The 14,506-nt window shown below is 39.0% G+C and overlaps 1 long non-coding RNA gene across 1 annotated transcript in view; it reads right to left on the bottom strand.

Moving 5' to 3' along the window:
• The window catches only part of LOC126504844 (uncharacterized), an 89,556-nt gene extending 76,495 nt beyond the window's left edge, over positions 1 to 13,061 (bottom strand). The window contains exon 1 of the long non-coding RNA XR_007592731.1: positions 12,969 to 13,061. This is a non-coding gene — a long non-coding RNA (uncharacterized lncRNA). The remainder of the gene's footprint in view (positions 1 to 12,968) is intronic.
• Positions 13,062 to 14,506: the final 1,445 nt, after the last annotated feature.

Below are 14,506 nucleotides of genomic sequence, written 5' to 3' on the forward strand. Positions count from 1 at the left end.
AGAAGCTAAATAAGAAGAAGAACCCAAAGAAAATCATATAGGCATCCTCCTGAATATTAAACTTCATCAGGCGATGAAAGGAGACAGAGACAGAGACCCACATTGGAGCACCGGACTGAAATCTCAAGGTCCAAATCAAACTATATCTTAAAACAATTTAAAGACAGATGTAAGGACAAAGAGAACATGGTATCGGATAATAATAGAAGGCACCATGGAAAAGACTAAACAATAGTAAACACTAAGACAAAGAGATCAGGTAGGATGGAAGGAATAGAAATTTCTGGGTGATAAAGTACATGAATTGTGTCATATGCAAGAAATACTGTGATTGTAAGTGGGTCCCTGAGAATGGTGGCAGGGTTACCTGAGTTCACTTCTTAAAGAAACACTCCGGCGGTTTTAAAAGTGGATCTAAAGGAGCTAAACACGCCTCCTAGGAAACAATAAGGAATAGGAAACAGTCGGTTCTCTTCTCTGTTTTTCACTGAAGAAGAATACAAAAACAGATGGGCCAGAACCAAGAAGTGAACATTGACGAGAAGGAAAGCAAACACTAAAAAGACCATCCAATCTTAATGCAATAAAGTATCGACCATGAAATGTAGTGCCAAGATAAAAAGACTTTAAAGGTATCATGGGAAGTGAGGGTTTCAAGAAGGAGGGGGCAGGTAAATCTTACTGTGACTGAAGTATATATACGATTTACATGTGCCACATAAACTCATTGTTGGCATCCTTTGTAACAACACCGTGATGTTCTGGTCTTTCGCATACTCCTGTTTGACAGTGAGGAACCAGAAACTTTGGGAGCCTAGTCCTCTAAGCACATAAGGTGCTTGAGGGAACAAATGCAGGAAGACTGGCCCCACTACCTGTGTTCTAATTACATGGAACCCAGAGGTAAATGAAAGTGTTGGAAGTAATTATTGAGAAGAGTCGGTGTGAGGCCAAGATGAGAACCCTTTAGACTGCAGACCAGTAAATTTAAAAACAGGAAGGAATTGTGAAGTCTAGTGAGTTTGGGAAACTATGCATACCAGTTATTTTATTTAGTTTTTTTTTGAGAACTTAAAATGCATACTAACTTAAGAATGTGTGAGAAATTCAGAAGAAAACAGAATATTTTTGTGTTGTATAGATTTTGTTTTATAATGAAAGAAATAATAGGCTGAGAAATATTTCAGGAGATTGGTAGGCCCACTGGTGGATAAAACAGACGAGACCTGTAGAACAGATCTCAATATATTTGCGCATTAGAGGAAACAAAGGAAAAGCCATTGCTCCTATGGACTGGGGCAGCCTCCACTTTCTCCCAGTCTTTGCAATGGGGAAAAGACTCTGAGGATCTCCATTCGGACATGTGTGCTGCAAACTCAAGCCCTCACCACCCTAGTGGCCACCACATGCCTTGTTTCATGTGCTACATAGAAATCCTACTCCATGCTGAGGGCAGAGTTCTGTATCACTGTCTTTAGATTTTATTGCGCCATTGCCATTTATCAAATGTACCAGGTAGTCTTCCTAACACATCACTGGCCTATCATTGTGTGTACATAATAAGTAGATGCTATATAGTAATGACCCCACATTGCAGGTGAGAAAATTAAGGCTGGAATTAAATAAATCATAGTCACCACTGGATAGAGGTGGCACACAAGCAGAACACTCGGGAGGCAGCAGCAAGCAGATCTCTGAGTTTGAGATCAACCTGGTCTACAGAGATAGCTACAGGACAGCCAGAGCTACACAGAAAAACCCTGTCTCAAAAAACAAAACTGAAAGCCAAACAAAAAAAAAAATCATGGTAACAGCTGCTGAATGAGTTTTGATTTTACCCCAGGTCTGTAACCCCCACCGGGTTACATATCATCATTTTCTACAGAGTAGAATCAAAGCGCTATTTACTGAATAGGTGAGTGAACAAAGAAACAGACAATTCTGGTGACCTGCGGCCAATTTTCTGGATTCATTTCCCTTAAAATTAAAATGAGACACTATTTCTTCCAACTGACTATCCGTCACTGAAAGTATAAGGTAAGCTGGACGAGAGCTTGCTCCTCCTGACCTGAAGATTACTCAGGAAGTGTTGAAACGTTACAGGCTACAGAATTTCCTCTCAGCAAAGAGCTGTTTTTCATTTTCCCTTGAAGACTGGGTTTAAGGCTTCCCCCTGAACACCGATATGAAGGGAACAGCCACACCATAGAATGTTGACTGGATAAACATCATATTTCCTCTTTATCACCTTTCCCCCAAGTAGTGCTGGATTGAGTTATAGGGTTATTCATTGTGTCCTCGACAGAAAAACACGTTGAAAGATTGGGTCTTTGTAACGAAATTGACAACGAAAGCAGGTGTTGTCACCTCCCATTAGCATTAATTTAACCGTGATTCGCTGTGATAGACAACTAAAATACTCTGTGCGGGCCTTCCTAGAAGAAAAGGAGAGCAGGCAGGAACAAACCCCATTGCAGACCATGTACGTGAGGCAACCTTTACGGGAATATTAAGCATACGCTGAACAAATGTGTGTTTTCTCTTATCAGTAATGAAAAGTACCTAATGTGTTTTGTACTAGGAAGACCATTGTGGGCTATGGTTAATTGGTCTTGAAAGACAATTAATATCTGTCAGGAGCCTGTAGGAGACACACAGGTTTTGCAAACACTCAATCCCTTTGCCCTGTTTTCTCGGTTGTTGTGTTTCTTGTGCCCAGTTCATGTGCTCTTTTGCCATAATAATCTCTCGCTAAATGGTAATTGCTCTATTGACGGCATTACTGTACGTTTCTGACAGATCGTTATTCATACTTAACCACTTGACCTGGAATGAATGTTAAAGCAATTACCACCGAGAGCTTTTCTAGGAGAAAATTGAGGCAAAGTTTAGAGATAATCAAAATGCAAAGCTGATCGTGATAGCAATTGGAAAAATGGCAAATCCTATTAAACAGATTTTTATTAGCCAAGTTGATGCCAGTAGATATTATCTGGTAATTTAGTCTTATTAAAAAGAAAATAAAGCAGCTAATTGTTTACTATTTTGGAACTTATTCCAGCTTGCAATTTGCAACTGAAATTAGGCTTTATGTGGCTCATCTATTTTGTCACATTGAAATATGAAATCATTTGGTACAAAGCACATCTGCTTGGTGCCTCTTACATTCATAGACAAAAATCCCTAATTCAATATAGTTTGTACCTGTTGAGGCATTATGAATGAACTAGTCTACAGGAACCAATGTAAAATCTAATGTTCACTGTACTTTATGTTATGGAATATTTGAGTCTTCCTTTCTAGGGATCCAATTCTACTCCTGATTTATCTTACTTTATATTCAAATATTGACAAAACTATTTTTTTTCCTTAATAAAAGTTAGGAGGTAATGAGCTTTTGCAAATACTAGCAATATATGTGCCAGTCATTGGAAATAAGAAATTATATTACAGTTTGAACCTCACCTTCAGTATACAAACTGAGGAAGAATGTTAAATTTTTCAACTTATTTGAAGATAAATTCTTTTAAAATTTTGAAAGCAAAATATTAAATCAGTTGTATAAAGGTGAGAATGTTTAATGACATAAAATGGCTTTCTGCCATCCATGAACACAATATTTTTTGCCAGTCTTACTTAAACTGATTGACAACCTTGCAAGTTCAAGAGAAAACCTTTGACTCTTAGTCTAAATAACCTGCTTCTTTCCCTTTCATTTTTCAAATGGCTAAAAGAAAAGCCACAAGAAAAGATTGGGGGGATGAATAAATTGAATAATGTAAATAAATTGAATTTTGACATAAAAAACTTACAGAAAATTATGAAAAATTTAAAGACAACACTTAACAAAATTCCACTTTAATTTCTTCCTGAAACTCCCTGTTGCCCCCTCGCACGTAAAGCCTGTTGTGTTAAATGTCTGGTGTGATTTAGAGTCTTTGGTCTAGTACCTTGAACAAGCTGTAATCAAAAGCGTGCACAAAGAGACAGAAAGTCTTAAACAGACAGTGTAAAGTTTTACTGCCCCCCAATGAATCATGAGCCCTGTTTGGAAACCACTGTTAAAATTCAGAAACCCGATTACTGATATGCAGATACGGTTACCTTGGGAGGTGAAGTTGCAGGTCTCTGCTCCAGTTCCCTGCCTCAGTCTGTATACTAATGTAGGTCTTTTCCACAGCTAATAGAAGGAAAGACTTCCTCTTAATAAGTCCATAAAACGTGAAGTAGATTTTCCTTCTTTCTTTTGCCATTTCCACTCCCCAAAGAGTCCTCCTGCATGGCCGAAAAGGTACACACTTGGCAGTCAGACGAGGACAGGCAGTTTGTAAAGAGCGCATTTTGCTTTTCTGTTCTTGGACTTGGCCTTAGCAAAACTGATAATGCATACGATAACAGACTGAGATGGTTTCAAAACGTCTACAAAATAACTTCCCTGCTTTTTAACGGAGGAGGTAGGGTTGAGGAATGAGTCTAAACCTTTCCAGACCTTTACAAACTGTGAGTGAGAAGAACAATAACTATCACAGGATTGGAATTCTTCTTTTGGTCTTCTTATTAGCCTACCTTTATTCGGGGGTGGGGGGGTCATATTTAATTTCAATGTCAAATAGAGATTTTTTTTTTTACAACCCACTCTGGCCCTCTGGCTTACATGAAATGCATGAAATGTTTTACTTTGATCTCAAAGCAAAGCTGAGGAAAGCCAAGGTATTCTTCTGACATTTTTATTCAGTTCTAAGTCGACAAAATACCTAACTAAATAAATAAATAAAACAACAAAAATCAGCTAACATGACTTGGTTGCTTCCAGTTGATTTTCTTAGTCAGAACTCCATCCCACCTGTACACCACGCCCATTGTACTGTAATGCACGTCATTCATTTCCAGTGACCATGGTTACCCTGCAGCTTATTTAAAACCATCATTCACCACTCAGTACCATTCACCACTGCCATTTACAGCTTTCCAACCAGCACCCTTGTCCCCTCTCTTGCACGCTGGCATCCCAAAAATCTGAGGGTAGGACTCTGTTCTTGACCTTGGTCTGGGAACAAGCCCAAGATTCTATTCTCTTATTAGGACATCATGTCATAATTCTAAATGATGTTCTCTGCTGAATAATTTTAATACCAAGAAGACACAGAACAACTGAACCATATGTGTCTCATATCAGCTGCTTAATGAATGGTCTAAAGGAAGTCACAGAACAATAAACCATTAAGTGCTTTATAGTCTCCTTGAGGGGTGCATACATTGATTTTCTACTATTTCCCTTCAGATTACTTTCAAATCTTCTCATTTCTATTAACACAAACAGGGTAAAGGAAGTTTAACTGCTCTAACATGTACCAGAGCTTTCTTTTGGGCCACCAACCATCTCCCAAATCATGACATGGAGACTTACTATTAGTTTTGAATGCTTGGCCTCAGCTGAGCTCTTATTTTAATTTGTTTTTCTTTATCTGCATTTTCCCTCAGGCCTTTTTACCTTTCTTTCTTTCTGGCTTTCTTACATTTCTGCTGTCTCCAATCTGACTGGCTAGTGGCTGTTGGGCTTCTACCCAAGTCTTGGCCCTCTCTTTCGCCCTGGTTCTCTCTCTCCTTCTTCTCCCAGGAGCCTAGATTTCTCCTCTTACTTGGTCTCTCTGACTGCCGGCCACACCCATCCTTCTCCGAACTAACTATTGGCTGTTCAGCTTTTTATTAGACCAATCAGGTGCCTTTGGCAGGCAAGGTCAAAGAAGTGCAAAGCATCTTTACATAGTTAAATAAATGCAGCAGAGCCAAATACAACACATCTTTCCATCATTAACAAAGGCAGCAGAAACAAATGCAACACACATTCACATCATTAAAGTAATATTCCTCAGCGCAAACTAATGTAACATGTCTTCACAACACTGAGATCCACTAAATAATATTGAGAGTAAAATGCCATTGACCAATTAAAGATAAGTATAAAAATTGTAAAACCCTGAAAGATAATGACACCCTAAAATTAACAAGATAAATGGACCAGCAGAGTTAGTGAACATTTTTCCACCCCCAGATTTTATCCATTTTTATGTTATATTAGTACAATTTCCAGTCAATGAAATTATTTTTAGACCACCCATTGTCTCAAATAGATCTTAAAGAAAAATTGTTCATAGTTCTAAATGACCTGGTCTACTCAGGCTCCAATGCATCCAGATCACCAATAGCCCACAGAGTTCCTTTATTTGCTAGGTCCCCAAATGCCTGTAAAACCCTAGGTAGCCTCCTGACATTCAGTCTCCAAAGGGCCCCACAGGGTAGAAATGGAAAATGACTCTCTCCTGGATTTTTAGCCTCCTACCTTCCACATTCCCAGTTTCTCCAAACCCCATAGATTTGAAGTCACTGCATCTTGTTTTTATAATTTAAAAACCCATCAATAGTTCACTTTAAATTATGGACTCCTGCGCATTGTTTCTTCTAAATAATTGCATCCCCCCTTTCTCTTCGCATGTCTGTCTTTAATCTCCGCAAAGATGTGTTACAATAAGATAACAAACGGCTTGGAAAAGCTAAAATTTGCAAGTGAGAATATTGAGCAATACTTTGAAATAGAACTGTTTCTCTTGGCCTGCAATTACTATAGATTTCAGCAAGCTGAAATTGGGAGAATACCTTAAAAACCAAAGGAAGACATTTTCAGAATGAAGTCTGACTCCAATATCCAGGGTTAAAGACAGGAGATGGAGATGAGGGATGAACTGAAGCTTGTAAGGGAGAAGTCAACTTCTTAAACTACACACACACTCTTCTTGACATTGTCCAGTCCCTTAACCTCTCCTTTTCTAGTTATTTAGTGTGTCATGTCTTCTTTTATCTTTCCAGATGACTATGGTGGTCTTCTTCTTCAGAAACTTCACTATTATCTTTTATGACACAATTTTGGACTCTTTGATAATATAGTTCTTTGTTATCATTCACTGAGGTTGTGTCATGGTTATGACACGATGTTCCCACATGTTTTAGGAGCTATATTGTGTAATCATCAACTACGGCTGGGTTCTCCAAGCTCAGCTGTTCTCTGCATTTTTATCAGGTTGGCTTTCTGTAATGGTCTTATTCTGCTGCAAACATAAGCTTCTTTGATGAAGAGCGGGGAACACACTTATTTGTGGATACAAGGATAAGCATTTAAGATGCAATTCAAGGTTATATTGGTTTAGGAATGTGGCAGTGCCAGTTTCTCCCCTAGGTTCTATGTCATGGATGGTTGACTACGCTTACAGCACCAGGCATGATTTCCATCTTGTTCAATGGACATCCAGTCCAATCAGATGACTGTTGAGTAAGTTCAGGATAGAAGTGCCACTGTGACAACTCTGAGGATTCCTTGCCTTTCTGGTCATTGCTGTAGTTCATACATATCTGAGCTGGAAAGTCTATTGATGATCTTCTCGCTTGGCAAATTGCATAGCACCTTCCTGCTATGAGCGTTCCTCTTCAGGGTAGAGGCTTCCAGGTCAGTGCAATGCCTCCAAGGACTTTGCAGTGTGTGGTGCCTCCAGCAATAAAAACTTGTGTAGGAGGCACTCAAGGACAATGGCAATAGCCTTTATTGTTTTGGGAGTCTATGGACTCCTGTGATGAGCAAGGAAGCTTCTGATTCTGGTACTGGGGATTTTGTTAGTCAATGATTCTTGAGGAAAGCCTTATTTCCCCAAGTGTAATAACTTCATTTAAATATATATATACATATATAAATATAATATACAATAATTGTAAATATAATGTGTAATGCTTGTATATAATGTTAACAATTAAGAGGGTATAATTGCATAACACATGTTATATTAATGATTATATATCATTGTTATAGCTAAATAATGAATGACCAGTCATATTGTATTAGGGATCAGCCCTATTCCAGTATAACCTTATATAAAATCCTATCTGAAATAAACTTACTAGAAAATAAGGCCGTATATATTATATATTAAATAAACATAAAATAATAATTATCTATACCATTTTCTGACATATTTACTGTTATTTACCTCCTCCCTGTGTATTGCCCTCTTCACCCCTCCCCCACTAATACACCCCATCTTTCCTATTTCCTTTTCATAGCATCTATGTCCTGCTATTTTTTTCTGTAGAGATCCTTCTTGTTAACTTCTCCATTGATATTTTTGAAAGTTTGTGGGTGCTAAGTTCTTAAAATATCACTAAAGCAGTGCATAAACAGCTTAAAATACAAATAGAACAGAAGATATAAACTCAAGTTGGTCTTATTCTTTTTTCCTTCATCCCGTCTCCCAAGAGAAGCACATTTTGGTGAATTCCTCAATATAGCGCCTGTCAGAGTGAGCACGATTGTGGTTCATAGTCACCACAAATGGGTAGGCCTGTTGAGGACTCTGTCCCTTGGAACACTTCATAGCATCTCCCCGTGTCTATGAGAATCACTAAACACATGATTTGTAAATTTATATTTATACATATACATACACAAATACACACACATGTGTCACATAAAACTTTGTGTGCCACTTATATCTGCTTTTATATTGAACAGAATCACTATGTACAAATGGGTGTGTATGAATATATGTCACTTTTTCAGTCACTCGGGGTCCCATCCTTGAGTTGATTTTATACTTGCTGGGTAGCTGAGGATGACATTGAACTTCTGATGCCCTGCCATACCTCACCAGGCTTGGATTAGTCAATGCCTAGCCTCCTGCTTTCTGGGCAAGCACTCTAGTGAGCCACATCCTCAGAATCTCTCCATCTGTTTTTCTCTGCATTTGAGTTCCCTCCTTTCTATCTAAGCATAATGGGATTACTTTCCACTACTAATTCGACCAATCTAAATCCAGATCTATCTCCTCCCTTCTCCATTTATATTTTTAGGCTAGTTTTCCAGGGCTGTTAAAGAAAAATACTGTTAAATGTAGCACGAATTCTAATGGTTCTTAATAAAAACCCAGGGTCAGATACCAGGGGGTGAAAGCTGAGAGATCAGAAAAGAAATGCAGCCAGCCACTAGAGAAAGAGACCTTTTATCTCTACCAAATCCTCAGACCGAAAGGGTGATCCTGTTCTCTGCCTGCCACCTAAAACTGCATCCTCAGACTGCATCCTCAGACTCAATGATTCAGACTCCACTGAGCTCCTCTCTACTCAGCTCTGTATTCCTCTGTTCACCCAGCCATATCACTCCTGTCTCCACCTCCCTAGTACTGGGATTAAAGGTGTGGGATCCCAAGTGCTGGTTTCACTTTTGTGTGAGCTCTGTTTCTCTTTCAGAAAGATCCAGTCTCAGGGAGCCCAGAACAGAGATCCCTCTGTCTCTGCCTCCCAAATCCTGTGATTAAGGGTGTACACCTGACCCCTAGTGACTTAGCTCTGCATTCTCATCTTCAGACAACCTTTATTTGTCAAAACACAAGCCAAATATTACTACAGTTGAGCTTATTAAACAACAGAAGTGCATCACCCCCCTGCCTTGATGGCTTATGATTAGGGCTAGGCTCCTTTAGAACACGGAGGCCAAGGTTTATTCAACGCTCTCTCCAACTTTTCAGTTCTTTAATACACAGTAGCACAAGTCCAGTTATCACATGGAACCTACCCTGCGGGTGCATTTATGTCCAGATTTTCCCTTTAAAGGGACACTAGTCATATCTACTAGGGAATCACAAGGTACTAGTATGATTTTATATTAATTCACATCTAAAACTATTCTATTTAAAATAAGTTTACTTTATAAAATAGTGGCTGTTAAAACTTTAACAAAAACAAGGTTTTTTTTTTTTTAAGAATATAATCCAGCACATGACAATTTCTGCCCCTTTATCTCTGCCACTCTTCCCATTTCTTCCTCCTGGAGTGTCCTGTTGGGCTCTTTACCTATGTCTCTTTCTCAAGGACTTCAACTCTCATAACCCCAGAAAGCTAACTTTTAATAGCTTGATACCTTTTCATTTTGTCCCTTCTCCTTGACAGCAAGATCCTTGAAAACAGAATCAGAGAGAGATAGGAAATATTCTCTATTGCCTAGTGGAGTGTTTGACTCCAAATAACCACCAATGACAGGTAAGTAATGAGTAGCAGAGGCTTCCTCATGATTCACAACATTGCCAGGAAGGAAGAGCATACTTGAATGCAGTTCCCCCTGCCATAATCTAGCTGATGTTTAGATAGCCAAGATTTAAATCCCTCACCTTACCAAGACTATTGATAACACTAATAGCTAAATTTATTAAAGACCCACTATAGGCCGGACAATACTCTGCATTCTTCATATACCCAGATTTAATCACCACCACGACCCTGAAAGACAGCATAGTTATCACCAGCTTTTATCTGATGAAGGGATTCCAAACAAGATTAAATACCTTATTCAAGGTTCTGTACCAAAACCAAATATGGTGGCTGGCAAGTGCCTTTAATCCCAGCACTCTGGAAGCAGAGGCAGGAAGATCTCAGAGTTTGAGGCCAGTCTGATTATAGAGCTAGTTCCATGATAGCCAAGGCTACACAGAGAAATTCTATGTCAAAAAAAAAAAAAAAGGAAAAGAAAAAAAAAACAAAATTAAAATGAAACCCTGCAATATCCTATAGCACTTGAAGATTTCTTGGAGATTGTACCTTAGGTTATTTAGCCCCAGGCCCCATGTATTCCAAATTACTACTATAAATTACAAATTGCAGGTACGTTGTTTATGTGTTTATTGGAACATATGTATCATATGTATCATAGGTTGACCTCAAACTTATAATCCCCCTGTCTCAGCATCCCTGGTGTTGGGATTGCAAGCGTGCACCATCACAGCTTGCTCCATTTTAAGAAGCTCCAGGGCATGCTTCAGAATCATGCACTTTATGCTCTGACTAATGGAACCTGGCCCTGAATTATGGGTGACCTCTGGGGGAGGAGCTCTTAATAAAGGAATTTCTTCCTCCTCCTCTCTGCTCCACACTTTCCCCCATTCAAACCAGAAATCACATGAACTCTCCAGGAAGCACCAGCATGTCTCCTAATGCTGAGTCTTTTTAATACAATTATTCATGCTGCCGTGACCTCCAACCAATAAAATTATTTTCATCGCTCCTTCATAACTGTAATTTTGCTACTATTGTGAATCATAATGTAAATATTTGAATTCCCTGATGGTCTTAGATGACCCCTGTGAAAGGGTCATTTGACCCCCAAAGAGTCATGACCCCCAGGTTGAGAACCATTGAGCCAAGAGGGCTCATTGTCTCTGGTCTCTTTGAAACTTGTAAGCCTTTAGACACATCTCTCTTCTACCTGACAAACCCAGACACTCACTCAATGGATAATTCTAACCCAAACTTTGCAGTCCAGAGATAAATGCCACTTGGCTAAAGAGTGCTGTAAATGGTAACAAAATTCTTGATTCTGCCCCTACTTGCAAGAATACTGCAACACAGACGCAGAAGCAACAGGTTGGAGCTGGGCATAGAAATGATGTCAAATTGACTTGGCTGGAAAGCTGTTAATAAGAACCATTTGATGATTATTCCATTAAAGACAGTTTACAATTTTAGACTAACCAAAAGTCGACCTTAGCCAAAAAAAAATGTAGACAGCAAACAGCTTATTAATATCACTTCTAAAAATTGATCTCCATGCTCAAGGTAAATGGATTGCAAGTATTGATTAACACTTTGTAATGAATACCATTCTGTAAGTTTTAATTAACCACTAGGTAATATTTAATGGAAATGATATAATGTAATACATGTGAGTTTGATAAACGGTGTGGTAAAAGGATTCTGTCCCTGAATCTCATGTGGTAAAAAATAATTGCCAAGAGTGACCACTTTCCTAGTATGTGTTCCTCTTTGGCAATTCTTTCTTATTTATGTCCCAAAGCACAAAGTGATAGTGTTGTGTGAATTCTCCTGGCCTAGAAATGCGCTAAAGTATAATATAAGGATGATGTATTTGTCACCACTTAAAACTGATTGGTCGTGACCAAGAAAAAAGTACATAAGTAAGAAAATTTGTAGAACTGGAAAAAAATTCACCCACATGCACATATTTTTTTAAGTAATAGCAATGTTAAATAATACTAGCTTGTCATAAATGAGGGGACATTTATATTTAGTGGTCGAGCATTAAATACTATATTTATATTTAGTGGTGAACATTAAATACTGTACTTATATTTGTATTTAGTGGTAGAGCATTAAATACTGTAGGCAATGCACCGGCATGGAGCAAGCAAGCAGGATGGAGAGAGAATAAAGATGCCGTCTTTCCACACAGGACTATCAGAAGTGCTGTGTGTGCTGTTGGAAGAGCCCAGAATTTAAATGAACCATTTGTGCTCTGCTGCCCTAGGGCAAGTACAAGCCACATTAATAATGCAGTGTTTATATGAAATATTTTATTATAATATACATTTATCACTAAAAAAATCTAAACAGCAGAAAAAAAAGGCCAGTTTTGTACTGGTTCAGCATTCTAGACAAGTTCCTTTTGAAATCGAATTCTTGGCAAATCATATCATCGCTTTCAATAGCTCACCTGTGACACTGTAAATAATACATATTCGTTTGAGGTGTGGTGTTGTACGCTGTACTTCTGTTGTACATAATTTATAGGCAATGATCTAGCAACACAGGAAAGCGACTGGAAGCGAGTGATTAGAAGTGGAAAATGATGGAGAACTCTGAGAGCTCAATGGAAGATAAACTATCTTCCCAAGTCACAACATGTTTTCTTAGTTATAATCGTCAGCTTACCTCCTACTACAGGTACGAGACAGTTATTACTGAAGATGGTCATGAATAAAATTATTTCACATGTTAACTATACATTAAATAAAGACAGAATTATCAGGGGGCCTTGAACACTAGCCTCAGCAGCCCTACCAGGTCCAGCTAAGAGTTGCCATAGCAGGAGAAAACCTGGCTAATCGGATCTGAGAGTAAAATGAAATAAGTCAACTTACCTGTGTTACTGCTACATGTTCTTTAATCCTTTGGACAAAGAGGCAGAGAGTAGGAGAAAGGGGAAAAGGGGGACGATCTCCACTAGGTTTTTGTTTTACAGCCGTGGTTGGGAAATTCCATAGGCAAAACAATGATCTCACATGCATTTAGAATCATTAAAAGGGGCAGTGTGAACCTGACAAAGCAGCACTCCAGGACAGGTGAAGCCACCTAGGAAAGAGTCAGCACCCAAGAGAAATACCTGACATTCCAAACCATTAGATAAAGTTGCTAAATGTCCCTGAACCTGGACTAACCCCCACCCAGACCTGTCTGTCTGGTAAGGGCAGTGTCTTCCTATCCTTTTGAAATTCTCACATGGTCTGTTAGCAAGTGATTTGGGGGGGGGGGATTAAATATGTACTTTGACTGTTAGAACAAAGAGTGAATGTTTTGCTCTAAGGCTCAGAATGGAAAGGTCATTCCATTGCCCTTACAGCAGAAGATGCACTGCTGAGGTGTTTTGGGAATGATCCCATTTTGAAGGAAAAATCATGGCTTCCCTACGTTTTTACCGACTTGACAGTGACTTTTCTAAAAGACAGGTGTTTTCGTAGCTCTGCAAAACACGTTACTCCATGTGGATGTGGAAGTGTACACTTCCAGTGGATTATTCTGATAGATCTGTCAACAGTACATCTACTGTATAATACTTGTGGGCTCCAGCAGAGAATTCCACTGTAATTATCATACACAAGCTATATGGGCTAACAAGCACAAAACACTGAAGACAGTTTAACCTCATTGGGAGCGTCCTCCAGTAATTCACAAAGCATCATCTTGGGTGTAAACAGGCTTAAATAACTCCTGTCTTACCTGCTTATTACATGTATGAAAAGAGCAGGCCTCCCAGGGATATCAACCAATCAAAGCATAACAAGTTACAATAGGGCCAGGTACAAATCCTCACGGCAACCCAGTAGGAGGAAAAGGGTCCCAAGAGCAGACAAAAGAGTCAGAAACATTTCCCACTTATCAGAGACACTCCTACTCTAAATGCTAAGCATTATTTGAACAGCAAGTTTACTTCATGCTGGATTTCTCTCTCTCTCTCTCTCTCTTTCTTTCTTTCTTCCTTTCTTTCTTCCTTCCTTTCTCCCCCCCCCTTCTTTCTTTCTTTGATGTATAAGAATGCTCTATCTGCATGTACAACTTTATGTAAGAGAGGGTATCAGGTCCCACTATAAATGACTGTAAGTTATCATATAATTACGGAATTTGAACTCAGGACCTATGGGAGAACAGACAGGGCTCTTTACCTCTGAGCCATCTCTCAGCCCTCATGCTATTTCTTAATGTGAACATTTCTTGTAAGTTCATTGAATTCAAAATCTCCCGGCTACTATGACTTCCCTAGGGTACATTTTGCCTGGTGAGATGGTGGGTGGGCACAGGGGAATGACAAATGTGCCAGCATTAGAGTTATAGCAGAGAGACTGCTGGATAACATATGAGTGCCTTCTAGTGGAATTGATTTCTCACCTGATTGCCTTCAGGC

Source organism: Alexandromys fortis, unplaced genomic scaffold (assembly GCF_014885135.2).
Source record: "Alexandromys fortis isolate MF-2015 unplaced genomic scaffold, M_Fortis_MF-2015_v1.1 scaffold_32, whole genome shotgun sequence".
Lineage (NCBI taxonomy): Eukaryota > Metazoa > Chordata > Mammalia > Rodentia > Cricetidae > Alexandromys > Alexandromys fortis.